The 23,036-nt window shown below is 33.9% G+C and overlaps 1 protein-coding gene across 1 annotated transcript in view; it reads left to right on the forward strand.

The window, feature by feature from the left end:
- DPH6 (diphthamine biosynthesis 6) overlaps nucleotides 1-23,036 on the forward strand; it is a 166,820-nt gene that overhangs the window by 68,853 nt on the left and 74,931 nt on the right. The window lies entirely within an intron of this gene.

The raw sequence follows: 23,036 nt of genomic DNA on the forward strand, positions 1-23,036 counted from the left end.
TGTTGGAAGAAGCCATCTCCATTGGGATATGCCATCAACATGATAGGATTAACTTGATCAGCAATGATACTTAGGTATGTTGTGCTATTCAGACGTTGTTCCACATGAATTAACGGGCCCAAATCATGCCAGGAAAACATGGCCCAAACCATGACACTGCCCCCACCAGCTTGAAGGGTTGTACTCATGCATGTGGGGTGCATGCTTTCATGCTGTTTCTGCCAAATTCTCACTCTGCCATCTGCATGATGCACCTGGAAATGTGATTCATTTGACCACATGATTTTTTTCCAATGCTCGACTGTCCAATCCTTGTGTTCCTATGTGAATTGGAGATGTTTTATCTTGGTAATTGCAGACAGCAAAGGTGTTTGAATAGGCCTTTGGCTTCCATATCCCATATGATGAAGCGTACAGCTAATTTGCCTACAAACGTCAGGTGGTCAGAATAATCTGGCCACTCAGTGTATTTCCTCACAGTTCTGGAGGCTAGAAGTCCAAGATCAAGGTGTCAATAGAGTTGGTTTCATTCTGAGGCCTCTCTCCTAGGCAGATTGATGACCCTCTTCAACCTTTGTATTTACAAGGTCTTCCTTCTGTTGTCTGTATGTATGCCTGTGTTCTAATTTCCTCTTCGTATAAAGACATCATTCATGTTGGATTAGGGCTCACCCATTTTGGGTTAGACTTACTTTTACTCTCATTACCTCTTTAAAAACCCTATTTCCAAATACAGTCACATTATGAGGTACTGGGGGTTAAGATTTCACTGTAAGAATTTTGGGAAAACACAGTTCAGCTTACAGCAATGCTATCAAATTATTTATTGCTGCAATATAGAAATGCAATTTTAATTTTGAGTATTGACCTTATATATAGTGACCTTGCTAAACTTATTTATTCTAATGGTGTTTCTGTTAATCATCTTGGATTTTCTACATACAACATTTTACTTAACAGTCAAATACAGCATTTAATATTTGTTAAGTAAATATTTTCTTTGGGCTCTTTGTTGTTGTTTTATCAGATTATCTCTTTCTGTTGTTCATGTGTTAAAATGTTTTTTAAAATCATGAACTAACTTTGAAGCTCACAGACTATTTGAATGTTAATTGCTGCTATAATGGAGGAAAGTTGATAGGATTTACTAATGGATAATTTTGGTATGGAGAATAGTGGAAGAATGGAATTTTTTTTTGTTCATTGGAAATTGGAGCTTTGTGGTGTCTCCTAGTTTCTGTGAAATTTAAAACAAATGTTTTGGAGGACAATAGGAAAATTGGATTGAAATATGGGTTTCATTGAAAAAGTTAAAAACTCAGCTACTTAGTACTTCTAAAACTCCAGATATTTGTACTCCTCAGCACTTAACTATTTTATTTTTTTAATATATTTTTATTGATTTTTTACAGAGAGGAAGGGAGAGGGATAGACAGTTAGAAACATTGATGGGAGAGAAACATCAATCAGCTGCCTCTTGCACACCTCCTATTGGGGATGTGCCTACAGCCAAGGTGCATACCCTTGACCGGAATCGAACCTGGGACCTTCCAGTCTGCAGGCCGACTCTCTATCCACTGATACAAACCAGTTAGGGCAGCACTTAACTATTTTAACACAATTTTTTATTTCTTTAGTTTTTGCCAAATAGGTATCCAGTGTTGTTAATTTATTTTCAGTTGATAATAGAAATAACTACCGTGGTTCTGTTGCTGTGGTATTTTGCAGTTTGGTTCTTCAAAATAATGAATATATGCAAACATTAAACTGCATTGCACAAATTGTTATCATTTGGAGCTATCCAGAAATCATTAAATAGTACATCACAGACTTCACTTTGGGTCATTGAGATGACAAAGAATAGTGATAATGATAGTACTAATAATAGCAGTAACAGTAATAATAACTAAAGGTGATATTTTTTGAGCAATTAAAAAAATTTTGAATAGCCAGTGTTCTAAAGGATTTACATGTATTAACACAGTTATTACAACAACTCTCACAATACTATTTTATTCTTTTTTTACAGATAAGGAGGCTCAGGTGTAGAAAGATAAGTAGCTTGTTTCATCCAGGCCTCACACAGCTAATGGTGGAATTGTGATTTGAACCCAGTCAGTTGGCTCTGAGCTTTCTCTGGAAACCTATGTTATGTTATGCTAGCATAGAAACCTTTAATGTTAATAGAATCTAAAAGTTTATGTATAATAGTACATTTTAATCACAGACTCAAAAATACAGCAGGGGAAACAAAAATGTTATTAAAATACTCCCATTTGAAATACAAGAGTTCTCTACATTATCACATCACTATTTGCCCCTGTACATGTGATAAGTACATAGTTCCTCTTCCTCCTCTTCCTCCTAAACCACTCAGTCTAACCCTTGTCCCAACACTCCCCTTCCTACCAACCCACTTCACATGCTCTTGATAGCAAAAAAGCTGTCCTGAAGTGAAATTAGATAGAATGAAGAGTTATGGTCCTTAGTTTCCATATGAATTAATCAGAGTTGAATTATTTAATCTCTAAAATTCTGGAATTGCTAAACCTAACCCTCAAGATTCTTAAAAATGCCTGTAATGACCCTTCAGGTATTTACCCATGTGGGTCTGTACTTGTAAAGTTCTGACTTGTGTCTTGTTTTCGTGTACTGGTTATAAGCCCAGACTCTGGAGCCAACCTGTCCTGGTGCCATAGGGCATTAGTAGTTGTATGTTCTTGAGCAAGTTACTTAATTCCTCTGTACTTCAGTTTTGATATTTATAAAATCAAAATTGAAAAACAAACAAACACATACCTTATGAAGTTTTAGTGAAGATTAAATAAAATAACACATAAAATTCTTAGCAGAGAGTATGCACTTAAATTTAGCAAGTCAGTGATTGTTAGCAATGTTCTCAAACTTGAAATCTCAATCACTGGTGGCCAGTGGAAATAATCTTTTGTGAAAGTAAAATGTTGTCCAATTTTAGGAAATCTTATTTATATAGATTACTATTACTAATAAAAAGGCAGGGAAATAATTTTCATTTGTTAGCTGTCAAGCTGTCTGAATAAAAAACTTGAATAACATGATAGGTGAATTATCTTGCTTCATGTACTTCATGTTTGATGTTGACCGTGACAGGTAAGATGACTAATTTCAGTAACAGTCTACTTTGTAGAAAAATTTTCTTTATCTACAAATGCAGTCACTTTACTTTTGGCCAAGCCAGGTAATCAGTTAACCTTATGGTGTTCTTTTTAACTGTATGCCAGCCAATAGGCAGATACCCATTAATTTTCTCTTCTGTGGTATTGTACAGCTTTTTATCTGTCCCCATTCTTCCATTCTTTAAATATATATGTACTAGAGGCCCAGTGCATGAAAATTCAGTCTCTGGAGGGGGGTCCCTCAGCCCAGCCTGCCCTCTTTCACAGTCCGGGAGCCCTCAGGGGTGGGAGGCGATCAGGGGAAGGTGACGCCCCCATCACACCTCTGCTGCTGCTACTGCCGGCAGCACAAGCCTCGGCCTGCCCTGGTTACCTGAGCCTCGGGCGGCTCTGGGCAGCTGGGGGGGGGGGGGCTGAAGGGACTGGGGTCCTCTGGAGGCAGGAGCGCAGAGCGACGGGGCCCACCAGGGGCCGGGCCCGGTCTTGCTGCACACCTGCTAGCCCCGGTGGGGGGACTGGACGCCACCATCTTGTGGCTGTGGGCGCTGCCATCTTTTAGGGCATGGCAGTCAATCAGCATATTCCCTCCTTATTGGCTGTGGACGCCACCATCTTTGAGGGCATGGCAGTAATTAGCATATTCCCTCCTTATTGGCTGTGGGCACCGCCATCTTTGAGGGCAGGCCAGTCAATTGGCATATTCCCTCATTGGCTGTGGGTACCGTCATATTTGAGGGCAGGGCAGTCAATTAACATATTCCCTCCTTATTGGTTGTGGGCACCGCCATCTTTGTGACGGCATGAGGGTCAATTAGCATATTCACTCTCTATTAGATAGGATCATAAAATTCCCAAAGCAAACTGAAATGGCACAGTGTGTTTAGCAATGTGGATTTTGTCAGATATCAAATTCTTCCAGATATATTTCTTTCAAATGAGAAGATGGCTCAACATTTTATATTATTATTTTAGATGAAATGTTGTGCAATATGTTGTTGACATTGTACTGAAGTAAATACTGCATGCTCAAGTCTCTCAGGGACCCTCATGAAAATGAGATGCATGGCCCAGGAGGCTATCTCAGAAAAGACAAATTCTAAATAAAGTAGCACGAATGAAGAGGCACACAATAATTTATTATGAGAAAATATTACTTTGTATAATACTGGACCTAAAGAAAATGAGGATGTGGCTCTATGTGGTTTCACACACACAAAATAATTAATATTTTCCCTTTTTGGTTTTTATATTTAACATTTTATTATGTAGACAAAAACGATTTTATTCTACATACTCTGTTATATCCTTTAGGATTTTCTTTATCACATATGAAGATATTTTTAAATATTTGCTCTTGAGTAGATATTTTTTCTGACTTTCCAGAGAAATGCAAACATTAGAATGATAAAGGTCCTTTTCAGTAAGAGCTTAGAGAATAAATTTTGGTTTTAATTCTAGTTATTAATATTTATTAATATGCGCAACATTCTTTTTATGTAATGTATTAGGTCCCTGGTTATAAGAGACAGAAACCAAGTTAAGCTCGTTCAAGATAGGAAAATCATTTTTGAGGATAGAGAAGTTGGGGTGCTACACTGGGCTGGAAAAGTTTAGCTTCATCAGAAAGCAGGCCTAACGGAGCAAGTTTATCTCTATATATAAAAGGCTAAATTGACTCGTGCATGCAAAAAATATATAAGCTCTTGCTGGTGCCAGTTGCACGCGTGTGTTTCAATCTGTCATTGTCTATCGTGATTTTGGTTGACACTTCTATTATATAGAAAGGGCAAATAGCGATATTAAAATATTTCTTCTAATAATTTCCTTTCTATGTGCACGAATTCGTGCACCGGGCCACTAGTAATCTTATAAAAAATAGCTGTAGTTGCCACGTATTTGGTGGGTGGGCATTTTTCAGAAAAGATATGGTGCACAGATAACTAAGTGTGTGTTTACTACATTCAATGACTGAAATCACAAGCTTGCTATGCACAAAGTTGCAGTATCAATTTTGTACATTTAGGGAATTTAGTAAAATCCAAGTCTCATTATTTCTGAATTACAGGGTTAGTGGCCCTCAACCAGATTTCTTAATTCCATTTTTCTGATTATAATTTTCTTTCACATTATTTTTTCTTTTCCTTTATTTTTAAATTTTCTTTTCTCTTTTGTTTTCCTTTTTTTCCCCTCATCTCCTTTATTCTCTTTTATAGCCCTGTAGAGTTTTTATTTTACATAATGTCCAATTTATTCCTTCTTTTTTCTTTTCAAATGGGTTTTTAGTTACTTAATCAAGCAAGCAGTTTATGCTCTCCTAAACTCCAGAACCATTTGGAGAACAGTGCTAAATGGGAAGGTTTCTGGATTACGAAGCAGGAGTCTGGAAGTAACGTTTGAATTCACCGCCTACTCATCATTTCGCTATATCTACATATAGCAATACTACAGTAAACTGTTAAGTTTATCATAGCCTCATGGTGAGAAGGATTAAGTAAGATAATGTATATGAAATTACTTCATAAATTCAGAAGTATTATATTCAAGCAAGTTATTAGTTTGACATTTGACATCATTATTATTATTAGACATTTGACTTTGACACGGAGAATGAAGCCTTGCCTTGTCAACTGATCAGACTGATGAAGGCATATGATTTGGTGGAAGAGCAAAAAGTACTTAAAAGAGCTGGCCATATTTATATCTATAAATGAAAAATTACACTGGGGGATAGTGGAGGCTAGGGGACTGTCTAGGGCGGGGGCGGGGGGAAATGGACACATATATAATACCCTTTGTAATAAAAATTTTTTTTAAAAAAAGGTAATGAAATAGTACTCTTTGTTACATTACTGTGCTTTTTTGGAAAAAAGGAAAATAAATTAGTACTTGCAAAAAAAAAAAAAAGAAAAATTAGATTGGCTGTGAAAGATTGCTTGTATCTGAAGATAATCCATGGTGTTTTGAACAGAGAGTGAACCACAAAATAAACTTGTGTTTGTAATGACCTGATCTTATAATTGGGTTGACAAAGGAGATTAGGACCATTTAGTTATTTTAACATAATAACATATCCGGACACAGGAATTATGTAGTAATGATTTAAATATTAATAAGATAACAAATGACACAAATAACCTCAATCCTTGTTACCAAGAATTCCTAATTCTAAACTTTTTATATTTCCCATGTGCCATCCTGTCGTATCCCCCCTCTGTTCCACTACCCATTGAAATTTTTGGCTCTACTACTTACTAGTTATGTGACCTCGGATAAGTTATTTAACCCCTCTGTGCCTCAGTTTTCTCATCTTTAAAATTGGAATAATATTAACACCTACATGAGGGGATTGTTGTGAAAATTAAATTATATTAATATATGTTAAGTCTTTAGAACAGTTTCTTGTATATGGTAAGTGGTCAATAAATTTTAACATCATTTCGTTGTTTTTCATTTAATGACATTTTTTATTATTTTGTGACTTTGTAGAAACTTAGGAATTTTTGTTAAACGTATATCTGCAAATAGTATTTTCTCTTTTTGAATTTTTATTATGAATAATTTTAAATATATATAAAAGTAGGAGGAATAGTGTAAATTAAGTACCCACTCCTTATTGTATTTAGCAATCTCTAAGATGGCCTCCAAATATCTCTGCTTCCTAGGGTTCATGGCCTTTTATAATCTTTTCCCCTTGTTTATGGGCTGGACCTACTGACTTCTAACAGAATACAGCAAAAGTGATGGGCTGTCATTACAAGATTAGGTTACAAAGTGACTGTTTTTTATCTAGTGTGCTTTCCTTTCTTCTATCTTGCTCAACTACCACGACGTTAGTCAGCTGCCATGCTGTGAGCTGCCCCATGAGGCCCATGTGGCAAGGAACTGAGGAAGGCCTCTGGCTAACAGAGAGTGGGCAACTGACACCATCAGTCCAACAGTCCACAAGGAACTCAATTCCTCCAACAACCTAAATGATCTTGCCTCATTTGGGTCTTCAGATGAAATCACAACTTCATGAGAGACCTTATACCAGAGGTGTCAGGCTAAGCTGCACTTGGATTCCTAAAGCACAAAATCTGTGAAATAATTTTTTTTTGTTTTAAGCCAATATGTTTTGGGGTAATGTTTTAAGCCAGTAAGTTTTTCTTATACAGCAATACATAATTCAGTCATCTTTGAAAACTCGCAGTATTGCCCAACTTGTTTCATCTATATCTTCCTACACCTTATTTCTTGTTGATTGTCTGTTGGTTTTTTTGTAGCTTTATTGAGGCATAATTTGCAACATGCTATAAAATTCACCCATTGCTAGTGTTAATTCACTGACTTCAGTATATTTACAAAGTGGTGCAATTGTTGCTGCAATCCAGCTTTAGAAAATTTCAACCAGAACTAGTTTCCCTATACCATTTGCAATCATTCCTTGCGCCCAAACCACAACTCCACACCACCATTTTCTGTCTCTATGCATTTGCCTCTTCTGAACTTTTCTTATAAATGAAATCACCTAATATGTAATCTTCTATATCTGGTTTCTTTCACCTATGTTTTTTAGGTTTATCAATTTTGTACATATATCAATAATTCATTCCTTTTTGTTGCTAATAGTATTGCATTTTATAGATATGTCACATTTTGCTTATTTATTCACCAATCAATAGAAAATTAAAATTGGAATAATATTAACACCTACATGAGGGGATTGTTGTGAAAATTAAATTATATTAATATATGTTAAGTCTTTAGAACAGTTTCTTGTATATGGTAAGTGGTCAATAAATTTCAACATCAATAGAAAATTGATTGGTGAATAAATAAGCAAAATGTGACATATCTAGTACCAGTATATATATTCTTAGTACCAGTATATATATTTATAATGTTGGTAACATATATAATGTTATTTACTAGATATAATTTGCTATGAACATTCACATATAAGTATGTGTATATGTGGTTTTCTTTCTCATGCATAAACACCAGGAATGAACTTATTGGGTCATGTAGTAAATTTATGCTTAACTTGATAAGAAACTGCCAACTGTTTTCAAACATGACCACACCATTTTAAATTCCCACCTGCAGTGAATGAGGATTTTGTTTTCTCCACATTCTTGCCACCACTTGTGATGCCTATCTTTTTTATTGTAGACATGCTAGTGAGTGTGTATTGGAATCTCTCTTGTTGTGTTTAAATTTGCATTTCCCTAATGACTAAAGATGCTGATAATCTTTTTATATACTAATTTCCCATTTATATGTTTTATTTGGTAGAGTATTCATTTAAATCTTTTGCTCACTTTTTGTTTGCATTCTTATTCAGTTGTAAGAATTCTTTATATATTCTGTATACAGTATGTCTTTTATCAGACATATGATTAGCAGATTTTTCTCAGTCCATGGCTCATCTTTTCATCTTCTTAATGCAGTTTTTTGAAGTGTGAAATTTTTAAGTATAAAGAAGTCTAATTTGTAAGTTTTTTTCTATTATGAATTATGCTTCTGGTGTTATTTTTAAGCTAAGACCATTCATATTTTCTCCTTTGTTTTTTTTTCAGTGTTTTATAGTCTTGCTCATACCTTTAAGTTTGTGATATATTTGTGTGTGTGTATGGTGTGAGGTAAGGGTCCAAATTAATAATTTTACATATGGATATCCAGTTGTCTCTGTACTATTTGTTGAAAAACAATCCTTTCCCCCATTGAATTGCCTTGGAAAGTTTGTAAAAAATCAATTGACTATAAATATAAAAGGTTTATTTCTAGACTCTCAATTCTGTTTCACTGACCTGTACTTGTTATTCCAGTACTATTCTCTTGATTATTTTGGTTTTATAGTAAATTTAGGATGTTTCATAATCAGATAGTGCTTTCTCTTGTGTCTGTCTGCACAGCCCTACCATCAGCCAGGAATGTATAGCTTAGTTTGGGCCCTCTCTGGTGTCTACTGCATGTATGTGTGCAGAGCTTATCAATTAGTTCTATGCTGTCTCATTTTGGGGTCTCCTTGTTAAATATCTGGTTAGTCTGAAACTCCATTGTTTAACCCAGCTAGGACTGTAGCCTCAGGCTATCTAAGGCACTGGTCTTCTCACTTCATTTGCCAGGGAGATCACAGTTGTTACTGACAATGCTGCTGGGTGTGGGGGATTTCCTATGTCCCACTCCAAATCTAGTCAGCTTCCTCTGTCAATAAAACTGCCATTTTTCACAGCTTGTCCTGCCTTGGTATGGGAGCAGCCCCCGGCAAGAATGGCAGACTCTCGAAGTTCAGTAGTTTTTCATATATAACCACTTCTTAATTGGATGTATATCTTTGTTCAATTTTCAGACCTATAAGATAGTTGTTTTTTTACAGTTTGTCCTGGGTTTATCATTGCTTTGGTGGGGGGATATTTGTTAATAATCTACCATACTGGAAATCCTGCCTTTCTTTCTCTTTTTAACCTTTTATGGACAACAGTGTGGTGATGAGGGAGGGAGGGAAGAGAGGTGGAAGGGATAAATGGTGATGGAAAAAAATAAAATAGATTTTCTCTTTAAAACAAGTTTAAACAAAATAAGGTAAAGTAGTATAATGACTCCCTGTACTTGTTAAACAGCTTCAGGGACAATTAAGCCATATCCCATCTTGTTTCATTTAATACTAGACATTGTATATTATTTATAAGTATTTCACTATCTTTAAGAGATACAGTTTCTTTTTAAATATAATGGCAATACAGTAAACACACATTACAACAATTCACAATTTTAGCTACTCAGTCTCAAAATTTCTAGTTGTTCTTTAAATGTCTCACATTTTTTGTTTATTTTGTTTTTACAGTTGTTTTGTTTAAATCAGGATAAAAATAAGTTTTATGTATTCTAGTTCGTTGATATATCTTTTAAGTCTCTTGTCATCTATATGTTTTCTCTTTTTTTAACTTTGTTGAAAACTGGTTAAAATCGTTACAGTGTAGTATACTGTTTCTTTGTTATCTGTGATTTCCTATAAATTTATAGTTGGATCTAAAATTGCCCTGTCCAAATGGTAGCTATTAGCCACATGTCATTATTTAAATTTAAGTTTTAATTAATTAAAACTAAGTAAAATTTAAAGATTACTCTCTCAGTCTCACTAGCCACATTTCTTTCTTTTTAAATTTATTGTGGTGACATTGGTTAATAAGGTTATATAGGTTTCAAGTGTACATTTCTATGATACATGATCTGTATATTGCATTGTGTGCCAACCATCCAAAGTCAAATTATCTTCTGTTACTATATATTTGACACCCATTACTTTTTACTATCCCCACCCCCCTTCCCTCTGGTAACCATAATACTGTTGAACCATCCAAAGTCAGATTATCTTCTGTTACTATATATTTGACACCCTTTACTTTTTACTATCCCCAACCCCCCTTCCCTCTGGTAACCATAATACTGTTGCCTGTGTCTATGAGTTTTTGTGTGTGTGTTTTCTTGTTTGTTCATTTGTTGTGTTAAATTTTATATGCCACATATTAGTGAAATCATATACTTCTTAACTTTTGCTGTCTGACTTGTTTTGCTTAGCATGATACTCTCCAGGTTCATCTATGTTGTCCAAAATTGCCAATTTCATTTTTTCTTATGAGTGAGTAGTATTCCATTGTATATATGTCATTGTATATATGTACCACATCTTCGTTATCCAGTCATCTATTGAAGGACATTTCAGTTGTTTACATGTTTTGGCCACCATGAATAATGCTGCAATGAACATAGGGATGCATATATCTTTGGGGATAAATGTTTTTGGATAGATGCCCAGAAGAGTGGTTGCTGGGTGATATGGTAACTCTATTCTTAATTTTTCGAGGAACCCCCATACTGTTTTCCAAAGTGGCTGTGCCAATTTATGTTCCCACCAGCAGTGAATGACTTTTGAGGTGGTATCTCATTGTAATTTTGATTTTCATTTCCCTAATGGCTAGTGAAATTAAGTATCTTTATATATCTGTTAGCCATTTGTATGTCTTCCTGGGAGAAGCGTTTGTTCAGATCCTCTGCCCAGTTTTTATTATTTATTTATTTATTTACTTACTTACTTACTTATTTATTTTTGTTAATCCTCACCCGTGGATATTTTTTCCATTGATTTTTAGAGAGAGTGGAAGGGCAGAGGGGAAAGAGAGGGAAACATGGATGTGAGAGAGACACATCAACTGATTGCCTCCCACATGTGCCCTGACTGGGACTGGGAATTGAACCTGCAACCCAGGTACGTACCCTTGACCAGAAATTGAACCTGCGACCCTTCACTGTGCAGATCAACGCTCTAACCACTGAGCCACTGGCCACGGCAGCCTCTGCCTGTTTTTTAATTGGATTATTTGTTTGGTGTTGAGTTTAGGAGTTCTTTATATATTTTGGATATTAACCCCTTGTCAGAGCTGTTTGCAAATACCTTCTCCCATTCAGTTGGTTGCTTTTTTTGGTTGGTGGTTTCTTTTGCTGTGCAGACGCTTTTTAATTTGATATAGTCACATTCGCTTATTTTTGCCTTTACTTCTCTTGTCTTTGGTGTAAAATCTCTGAAACCAAGGTCCATAAGTTAGTACCTATGTTTTCTTTTTATAATTTATTGTTACAGGTCTTACATTTAGGTATTTGGTTCATTTTGAGTTAATTTTTCAGTAGTGACACGGGGCTAGTAATTACTATATTGGACATTTCAGATTTCCATCATGCTAAAAGCTCTGTTGGAAAGTGCTACTCTAGAAGTTTTATCAAATTCAGGTTTGATTTTTTATTTTTAAGACTAACTCACAAATGGTTTTATGTTATTCCTTGAGGAGACATATAATGTCTAATTATCTTTCTTTTTTGTGATGTTAGCAGCTATTAATGATTGTTACTTAAATTTATTATTTAGAACGATATTGCCAAATGATGACATTAATTATTCTCTCATTTCTGCTTCATTTATTAGCTGGAATATTCTAAAAAGAGAGACTTTTCATCACCTATTATTTTGTTACTGCGTGATATCTTTCATATAGGGAAAACAGGACAAATTCTTAATTCTTAACCTATTTGAAAATATTTTCTTAAAGATAATGCATGTTCTTAAATATAAGGTAGTTTAAATTCTCTTGTTAGATTATTTTAATGAAATTCTTAAGTTAGCTATTAGCATGCTATATGTAAAATATGATAGTGCTTTTTTAAAACATTATACATTTCATTTAAGGATAACAATATTAAACTACTATAGGTTTATGGGCATCCTATGTAAAATCCCACAAATATACAGGGTGTCCCCCAAAAATGTATACATACTTTAACAGCTGATAGCTCAGTTTTTAAAATGAAATGAAACGTATTTTAATACACATCGCCTTTATAATTATTCAAAGTGTGTTGTATACATTTTTTGGGACACCCTATATTTGCTAGTTTATATGGGATAAAAGCCTATATAGCCTTTAGATTTAATTGTTTATATGGGATAGAAACCAAAAGCCTTTAGATTTAAATGTTGTGGTTGGTCATTGGCACTTCATCATTGCAGAATAACATTAGATTATTAACTCTTGAGAAGCTTCTCAATGCCAAATTTAGTTTTAAATATGTCATCATCGGGTCTCTGATGGAGATCATCTTTACATAGGATTCCCTGAAGGAATTGCCTATAGTCAAATGCTCTATAAGTATTTGCGCTTTTAAAGTGAGAAAGCAAAAAAAAAAAAAGTTTAAAAAAAGTGGAAAGTGCAATATGCATGTATGTTTGGGTGCAAATAATCATCTACCTGACATTAGAATTTTTAGCTAATGTTGTGTAAGGTTTTCATGTTGACATGAACCCACCCCAGGAACAAAATCTGATTATTACTGTAAAATCAGAAAATTATTCAAGGTTAAATTTATTGTATTTACTTCAAAGTTTAATATAATTCACATCAATCATCACATACCAAAATAAGTTGTACCATTAAAGTACTTTTTAAAATAGTAACATATTCACTACTTAGGAAAATACATTTAAAAATATACTAAGTTGCATTTATAATCCAATAATAAATACATTATTTCAATAAATAACATTATTCTTATTTGCTGTTTAGTTCCTTTTAGAGCAGCAGTTCTCAACCTGTGGGTCGCAACCCCTTTGGAGGTCGAAGGACCCTTTCACAGGAGTCGCCTAAGGCCATCGGAAAATACATATAAAATTACATATTGTTTTTGTGATTAACCACTATGTTTTAATTATGTTCAATTTGTAACAATGAAAATACATCCTCATATCAGATGTTTACATTACGATTCATAACAGTAGCAAAATTACAGTTATAAAGTAACAACGAAAATAATTTTTTGGTTGGGGGTCACCACAACATGAGGAACTGTATTGAAGGGTTGTGGCATTAGGAAGGTTGAGAACCACTGTTTTAGAGGAAGGACCTAGTACTGTAATTATAGAGTCCAACTAAAACGATAATTTTCTTTTCGGTTAGAATTATAAACCTTAAAATTGTTAAGCTATTTGTTTCAACAGGCTGTTACCACTCTTGCATAGATTTGAAATTGTGGAGCTTTCTAAGGGACAGTGTATGACCATTAATGTGAGCCATGCAGAGGTCAAAAGGAGCATGCATTAAGGAACCCTGTAGTATGAGACAGAGCAGAAAGCCCTGGGGAATGCTGGAAACAGCTAAATTAAGTCACCTCTTGGTGACCAGTTTGAATTTCATCTTGTAACCCTATGATAATTTTTCAGCTGCTCTTTGGTGAACTCTGAAATGTGTAGAAGTCTTGGAGAAGCATTAACCTAAGATTTAACACAGTATTTTAAGCACTGTTAGTCCCTGATCGACTCCCATTGTCAAAGTGTTTCCTGAAAGGTATACATTGCTGCCTGTAGCAGTTAGGAAAGCAAAACCACTTCCTCTGCACTTCAGATAATTCTTAACTAGAGCAGTGACTTCCAAGGGTCTGTATTAAGCTTTTCAATGTATTGAGAATGAAAACTTCAAGATATAATGATCCTATATCCTTATGTGGGTAGTAAATTTGAAATTCTGTTGGAAACTTTAATTTGTGAGCGTTTCTGATATTTAGCAGCTTATATTTGTGTAGAATTGGCCCAGTTTTCCTCCTGTCACAGGTGTACTTACTGAAAAGTTGCAGTTGATAAATAGGAATGAGAATCTTGCAGCAGTTGAATACATTATCTGATCATAGTAACTTGAAGGGAAGAATAAAGATGACAGGGTATTAATTTGAAATTTTCTTTGTCAGAGGGTTTGGGACTCCTGTTCTGCTTTATAAATGGATTTTTCATAGCTACTACCCATTATGTATTTCAAAGATAATTTTCTATTCTTTTCAGATATGATTTCTTTCTTACAGTTGTTACTCATACACCAGTTTATAACATAGCCTTCTTCTACAGTTAAGCAATCTTAATTAGGAATCAAAGAATGCTTTGAAAATCATAATATGCTATAAAAAGTTAAAGAGTTTCCCAGCCTCTATCTTATAGTGGTAGGAGCTTTTAAATCCTCTTACTAAAAAACCAGGCCCTCATATTATGTATTATTTTAATAGTAATATTACAAATGACTATTGGTGCTCAGTGTCACAGGTTAAAAATGATCTGCTTAATTAATTTAGGATCTTGCTATTGTTTTAGACTATCCCAGATTTTTTAAATTGGTGAAATTGAATCATTTTAGGCACTAGATGGAACTGTGTAGACAATTGATCTTGAATTCATATTTACTTTCCTTTATCAAACCATTAAATATTTGGTTTATTTATTATAATTTTTAGGTATCCTAGATGTAGTGTTGTGATAATTAACTCTTTTTCAATATAATTTCTCTGAGTATCTAGTTTTATGAATGCCACTTCTCTAATCCACTGCATATTTTTATTATCTTCATGTAGGTTTATTTATATGTGCATGTGTGTGTTTGCATGAGTGTATGGGTAAAAAATATCCCTAGACTTTTCTCTAAATAACATTTTTTCCTTTAGAATTTTAGAGTAATTTGAATGTTGAATACACTGTTTCTTTCTAGACAGACATTGTAATGGTGGTAAGCAGTTCTGTTTAGTTATAGGCTTATCAGTAACCTTTACACATAATGTAATATTGTCTGAATGTCTTATTTTGTTCAGCTTTCCCTGGCACTGATGAAGCCTACGGCTGCTGTTTCTTAGAGTTACTGATAATTTTTTATCTGATTAACTGACACATTTAGTTGAAATCAGACACAGCCCTTAGGCTGGTCATGGATTTAATTTAAAAAGTATCAAAGGTTTGCTCTGTGTGCTATTTAATCATCGTGTTTATCAGGCAAAGAAAAATTACCGGAAGGACCATAGGGAGAGGGTTATCTTAAGGAGCAGTAGCTTGGGAAATTGATAATAGCTACAAGGTAATTTGCTGCTAACTTTTAGATTCATTAATATAACATTTCCCGCTAATAATTACAGTACATGTAATATACTAATTAAATTGAAAACATTATCACTAATTTTCTTTTTGCTTAACCCTAAGATGGCTAGATTAGAAGTGAGAATGTGAAATTGAAGAAAACCTATGTAGTCACACCAATTTAAACAATTGGTTAGTTGGCCAGTTAAAACATTTTAGAGATAGAAAAATGAAACGACTATGCATGTTCAGAAAAACTCATTTTAGGCTGTGACAAGGAAATGAAAGTTCTAAATGAATGAAATCACCATGTACTGTAATTTTATAAAATATTACACTGGTCTGACCTGTAAAAGTAATACATCTACAGGAACTAATGTATCACTACCATCCATGTGTATGATGGCACTACTCTAATGAATGAATATGCTGGGTTGATGGAATACATTGAGCTATAGGGCCTTTGCAGTACCTTTGTTTATTATATATCTCTTAACATTTTCATAATGTGATTCGTTTTTTTTTTGGAAAAATATTTCATGCTCTGTAATAAAGCACAATAACTCCAGGTTAATATTTAAGAGAAAACCTATTCCCAACCCCGCCATGATCTTTTTACAACAAAAGTCTTAAAAAGGATTTATTTAAATTTTTATGTAATTCAGACAATAAATGTTATACTTTGATATGTAGTTATTATATAATTGTATATTTTAATCTAGCAGTAAGCCTCTAGGGTTTTTTCTTACTTTCATTAATGATATGCATAGAGTATAATAAAAACTAAAATAATATAATCATTTCAGCTTATATGAAAAACAAAACCTATAATTAAGAAGTCTTATGTTTTAGCTATAATAAACTATTATACCACTTCTAAATTCCTTTTTGTCACAACTCACAATATATTTTTTTATTTGGTTTGGTTTGGTTTTTGAAAGTCTTAGATTGTGTTCATTCTTAGAACAGAGTTTAGTAGTTTCTATGGAAGGGAAAATACTAAAAAATTGAAAAGCTTTCATAACTGGAAATGTGGATAGTCTTTTGCAACCTATATTTCATAGATTATTTTTCTTAGCACTTAGTGTTCTTTGTTATATAATGAATTTTTTGAACACTAAGTAAATGCATTGAGATTTCTCTGTAATACACATTGTTACTGGCAAGTGTAATTCAATCTGAAGTCAGTCTCTCTTATACCTGATTAATCATAGGACCTTATTTTAAAGATTTTTTCACCTTTAAGTAATACCATAGGATGGACCTCGAAGACTTTGTAATTGTAAAATTTAATGTAATTTATTTTTTCTTCTGTACATTGAATATAGTGTAGTACCAATAAATTAAAATAATCAAACTGAAAAAGGATCTTGTGTCGTGTGGACTTTCAGAAAAATTAAGATTTTTAGATTGTGTTTAAATGATAGTGTTACAATTTTCTGTTATTTCAGAATTAAAGATTATTCCTAGTTCTTTTATGTACTATATTTTTTTTAATAATCTCCTTTAGAAAAAGTGAGGCTGTGTCTCATTTATTTGACTTAACCCAGCAGGACTTCATCACAGTGTACCTTCTCAGATCACCTGTTATTACATCATACTCACTTTAGACATGACCGTATTTATTAATCTCAACAGCTCAGTATCAGAACAATAGACACAGGAAGAAGTCTAAACCTCTTATTTACCAGTGAGGGAACTGAGATCCAGAGAAGTTAGAAATCTTGGCTAAAGACCCATACTTAGTGATTATCAGAAATATAGACCCTATGAGATACTATTTCTATCATGGGAACTCAGTCACTTAGGAATATTTACTACCTTTATAAATCATTTAATAGTATTTAAAAGAGCTATATATTTTTAAGCTCTTAAAAAATATTAATAAGCCTTCTCTTCTCCCAAATCTTTGCTTTTCATTTCCTCTAGGTACCGTCTGTAGCCACTTACGGCAGTGTTTTCTTTTATAAAAATTTATTTTACTTTTTTATTTACTGTTTTGTATTATTAATTCTCTATTCATATATCTTTTATCCAGTGACATGAAAGCCTCTTGAGTGTAGAGACTGTGGCTTATATTGCTTTTTAATATTCTTCACATTTTTTTGTTTTTGTTTATGTTGTTACTATTATTATTTTTGCTCTGCCACTTTCATCCTCTTCTTGACTGTTTTTTCTACAGTATTTTTTTTCTACATTAACTTCAGGTTCCCCTGTGCTTTATGCCTAGCAATTAATGATGTTAAAATGTTAACAATCTTCAATAAAAAAATGTTTAAAAAGAAAGAAAAAAGGAAAATAAATAAGTAAAATGTTAACAATTCAACTCTAGCAAAATACAAAATTCTTCAAAGCAACATTGCAATTCTGTTTCTTTAGCAACTGCATCAGTAAAGTTTGCTTTTCTGTATTTGACCATACAACATCAAAGACTTCACCTAAGAAATATATATAATTCAACTTAATCAGTGTGTCCCCAGTAACATGGCTGTCTCTTTAATTGCAGCCAGCCGGATGTTATCTTATGCTTAGTCTGAAAAGACCTTGGCAAGTTTGGAATGTTAGCTCTGATTGGTTTCTCCAGTTTTATGATTTCTGAAGGTCTTCCATTGCAGAAAGAGTTCAGAGAAATTAAACATTCATATCTAGAGCTTCTGAGATCATTACTGATCTTTGGGTTTATTTCTAGATCTGCCCTAGAGCTGATATGTGGCCCTGAAACTACAAAATCACACCAGCAATCTCTTGGATGTGTATGCAGTTTAATATATGGAAATAAGACCTATAAAAGACCATCTTCATATTTTTTTCAACTCTCACTCTATCCTATCTCTATTCTATACAATATTTAACATCACAGCTGGAACCTAGATAACTGCATTTAGATTAAATATATTTTACTATTTCTGCTGATGTTGTGCTTCATTATTCAGATGTGGGGATGAAGCCTGTATAGAGATAAAAAATCAAGGATGGTGGTAGCTGTGTAAGTTTTTTTTTTTTTTTTTTCAATTCTTCCACATGTGGTGGTTTGCAGGTAGCATGAGAGGCAGTATTCTAATTAGTCCCTTCATAGACCTGGGCCTTTATGTCATAACTTTTGATATCAAAGATCTTCTGAATGAAGACATTTCATGCATTTACTACTTTTCAATGCAAGTATGGAACTGATATTCATTAGATAATGCTGGCTTATTGATGACTAATATTAAAATTTTCTTTATTTTAATTCTATACATTTACAAAGTATTCCAATGTGGTTTGAAACAAGCACTATTTGGCTGGTGGTAAGCATTCTTTTTTCTCAGGAATGCTAAAATGAATAAATAACTAAAAGATGATCTACCAAGAAAAATTGGCAAATAGATTTGTGTTTTGACTTAATTAGTTTAACCACATGCAGGCCATCAACAGATTAACCTTAAAAGAATTCTCTGCCTTGAAACTTTGATTTTATGACTCTGGGTATTTTTTAATTTTATTTTTAGTTTATCGAGAGCAAAGAAGAGTTAAGAATGTAATTGATCCTCAGTATTTGCTTCTCCTTTGTGCAATTCCATATGTTTATGTGTTAACATTTTGCTAGAGTTTTAAACCTAGTTGTAACAGCACTTCAGATGACAAGATATAGATCAGAACTAATTGGAATTTTACCCTTGAATTTTTCTCTCTTAGAGAGAGGGAAAACTTGGTTTGTAAATCAGTTTCCTGCCAAATTTGTTAATGGCAAAGATTTAGAAGAGTTTGCTATTGATGTTGCTGTTAATTTTATCTACTGATTGAATAGTCAATGCATTTACCTGCTTTAACATTTTAAATGTTCTAAATGTTCAGGAGAACCTCTTATTTTTAGCAACAAGTTGGAGTGACCTGTGGATCTACTCCTTGCAATGGGCAGTCTTATGAGACTGAGCCATTAACCTGTAGGATCTGATGCTATCTCCAGGTAGATACTGTCAGAATTAAGTTGTAGGACACTAGCTAGTGTTGCAGTATTGCTTGGTATGGGCAAACCCCCTCACAGGTCTGGTGTCAGAGTGTTGTGTGGTAGTAGTGTGAGAGTGAAGGTGAAACACAGGAGGAGCTGGGTTTTTCCTAACACAGTAATTAAGTTATTTCCGATTTAGGCTTTTATTTTCATTTCCTTAATGAAAGGTATACATAACTGAATGTTGAGAGACCTGAGTCCTTGTCTTGATAATGATACCTCTGATTTATTTGGTGAACTTATGAAAAATCACAGCCCTTGCTTCATCGGTAAGATGGCACCATGGTTTTTTCATACCCAGGATTATTACCAGAATTCAAGTAAAAATGAGACACGTCCTATTAGTTTAGTAATCTATATAGCATTTACTAATTAGTGTACATAGTTTGAAACCAAAACATCTTAAAGGCTGCTCTTTTTAAAAAAAAAATTTTACCAGGAACATTTTTGGGAAACTTGGGGGGAAAAGCAACTTTCAATTAGACATCTGTGTGTGTGTTTTTTAATTTATAGGGGTGACATTGGTTAATAAAATTATATAGGTTTCTGGTGTACCATAGTAAGACATCATCTGTATATTGTGTTGTGAGTTCACCACCCCAAGTCAAGTCAAGTCTTCTTCCATCCACCCTTTACCCTCCTTTACCTCCCCATCCCCTTTCCCTCTGGTAATCTCCATACTGTTATCTATGCCTATGACTTTTTCTTCCTCTTTTTTTTTTTCCTTCATTCCTTCACCTTTTCACCCAGTCCCCCAACTCCCCTCCCCTCTGACAGCGGTCAGTCTGTTCTCTGTATCTATGAATCTGTTTCTATTTTGTTAGTTTATTTTGTTCATTAGATTCCACATATAAGTGAAATTGTATGATATTTGTCTTTCTCTGACTTGCTTATTTCACTTAGCATAATACTCTCCAGGTCAAATTTGGTTTAGGATGACTAGCAATTTTTAAATTTCTCCATTGAGGTTGGGACACACTGTGTAGCAAACAGCTGATTTATTCAAAACTGTGAGTGTCATACTATGGCAACTAAGATGGAGACTCAAAATAATACACCCTTTGTTTTAAATGGAAATAAGTAACAAATGATTATGATTCTTTGCAATTTATTTGTCATTTAATTTTTAGCCTTAACAACTATTTAACTGAGAGAGCTCACAAAGAGAGAAAATAATGCTACAAATTATGAAAACGCTGTCTTGAGTTCACAATTTAATGGAAGAACTCCAGATGGTCATCAATTTTCCATTTTAAAATGTTTTATATTTAGTGATGTTAGAAAAAAACAAAAGCCTTTTTTAACAAATCAAAAAAATTTTAGTCAGATCCCTGAATATGTGGAAATTCTAAGTGTCATTTTCAGTATTATTTCATATAAAATAGTATTCATTTCTGTTTTTTTATGAACCTGGATTTGTATAATCCTGCTAAAGTGAAAAATGTCTTCCAGCAATGTTGTTGCAAATAAAAGGGTTTTCTCCTTATTTTAAAGGGAAAAACACTTAGTGTTTTACTGACCACATAAATTTCATGTTTTGTTATCCAGGTCCTAAACATCATTGGCATTCACAAATGTTTCTTATTTAATAATGTCATGTTGCCAGAAGTCCAAATATTGCCACTCAGAACTATATAATGCAAGTGTGCTTCTTTAATGAATGGTTCATATTATAAATGTTAGAATGCCTTTCAGATGAAAAACACTTTAAATTCAGTAGATCATTTTTTTTTCTCTCAACAGGCAAGAACTCATTAATGGAATAATACTGGTAACTGAAGCATTTTTCAAAAAAATAATATCCCCAATAAATACAAGCTGCATATCTTCTCATCTTTAGAATAAGTATGCCTAGATTTAATTTGTAAAAAAGGACAGCTTCTTTTTAATTTATCTTGGCTTTGTGAACAAATGAATACTGAGTGTGCAAATCTAATTTGGGTCTAGATTTCTACCTTTAAACCCTCCTTCTAAACTTGTAATGATTACTATTACCATATGGCTGAATGCTTTCATCATCCAATCTCTGTGTTGGGAGCCTTTTAACTGTGATATGGTAGAGCTTTGCATTTGAATGAGAATGATACATTAGGTACATTTCATAGTAGAAATCCATTTCTATCCTCTTGTTTCTATGTTCCTGGTACTTTCAGGTACTGATTTTAAGAGTAGTCATTATGCAGGCTTTAGGACTAGGTTATAAACTCAGATGGACAGTTCTAGTTCATACTTCTTTTCGTGATAAGAATAAGACTAATAGCCCTTAATTTATTAGTTGTTTAATATGGAAGGTTCAATCACACAACCAAATACCAAAGGGATATAGATGATTAGGATTGTGTGGACTTGTTAGCTAATAAATTACATACATTTTTTTTCCCTAGTGCCTGAGATGGAAACAAGCTTAAATGTTTGAGGAACAAAAAGAAGTCCAATGTGGATTATTGGAGTGAACGGGGAGGATAATAGCAGGTGGTGGTGTCAGAGAAGTTGGCAGGGTCCGGGTCATATAGAGCCTTGTGTTATCTACAAGGAGCTTGGATCTTACTTTGAAGTAGTATGCAAAGCCATTGGAGGATTTTCAATCAGGGAGCTACATGTTTTGGCTTATATTTTGAAAGAGCAGTGGTTAATCTGTGGAGATAAACTGTAGTTAAGAAGAGTGAACTCAGGAGGCCAGTTAGGAAAATAATGTAGTAGTCCATTTGACAGGTGATGGTGGGTAAGACTAGACTGGTGATGGTGGGGGAGATGAGAAGTCATTGGATTCTGGATATTCTTGGAAGATGAGGCTAATAGAACAATTATTTAATAGATCTTAGATTATAATGGAAGGAGAAATCATGGATGATTATAACATTTGGGGCATAAACAACAATATATTTGCAGTGCCATTTCCTAAGATGAAGAACAATATGGAAAGATCGTGGGGTAGGTGGGGAGTATGTGCCTGAATCAAGAGTTTGTTTTGAATCTGTTCAAGTTTGAGATACTTAGTAAACACTCACATGATCATTAGAGCTCACATTTGGATTCTGGCTTTCAGAGAGAAGCAGGAGTTACTAACTTATGGATAATATTTAGAACCATGATGAAGCACTGTGTATTATTGTAGCCAGAGAAAGGAAGAGAGCTGAAGACTGAGCTCTGGGCACTTTAAACATGGATTCAGAAGAGAATAGGTTATGAGGAAATGGAGAAAAATATATAAACTCTTTTGAAGTGTTCTACTTTAATAGGTAGAAATAGTGGTACCTGGAAGAGGACATAACTTTTTAGCAGCTATGACAGCGTATTCTATAATGATGAACAGGAAGCAGGAGTAAAAATCGATGGTGCAGGGGGGAAAAAGATCTAGTCCTTTTTTTTAATTAAATCTTTATTCAGATTATTACAGTTGTTACTCCTTTTTCCTCCCATAGCTCCCCTCCACCCGGTTCCCACCCCACCCTCTGCCCTTACCCCCCTCCCCACTGCCCTC

Source organism: Myotis davidii, unplaced genomic scaffold (assembly GCF_000327345.1).
Source record: "Myotis davidii unplaced genomic scaffold, ASM32734v1 scaffold46, whole genome shotgun sequence".
Taxonomy (NCBI): domain Eukaryota; kingdom Metazoa; phylum Chordata; class Mammalia; order Chiroptera; family Vespertilionidae; genus Myotis; species Myotis davidii.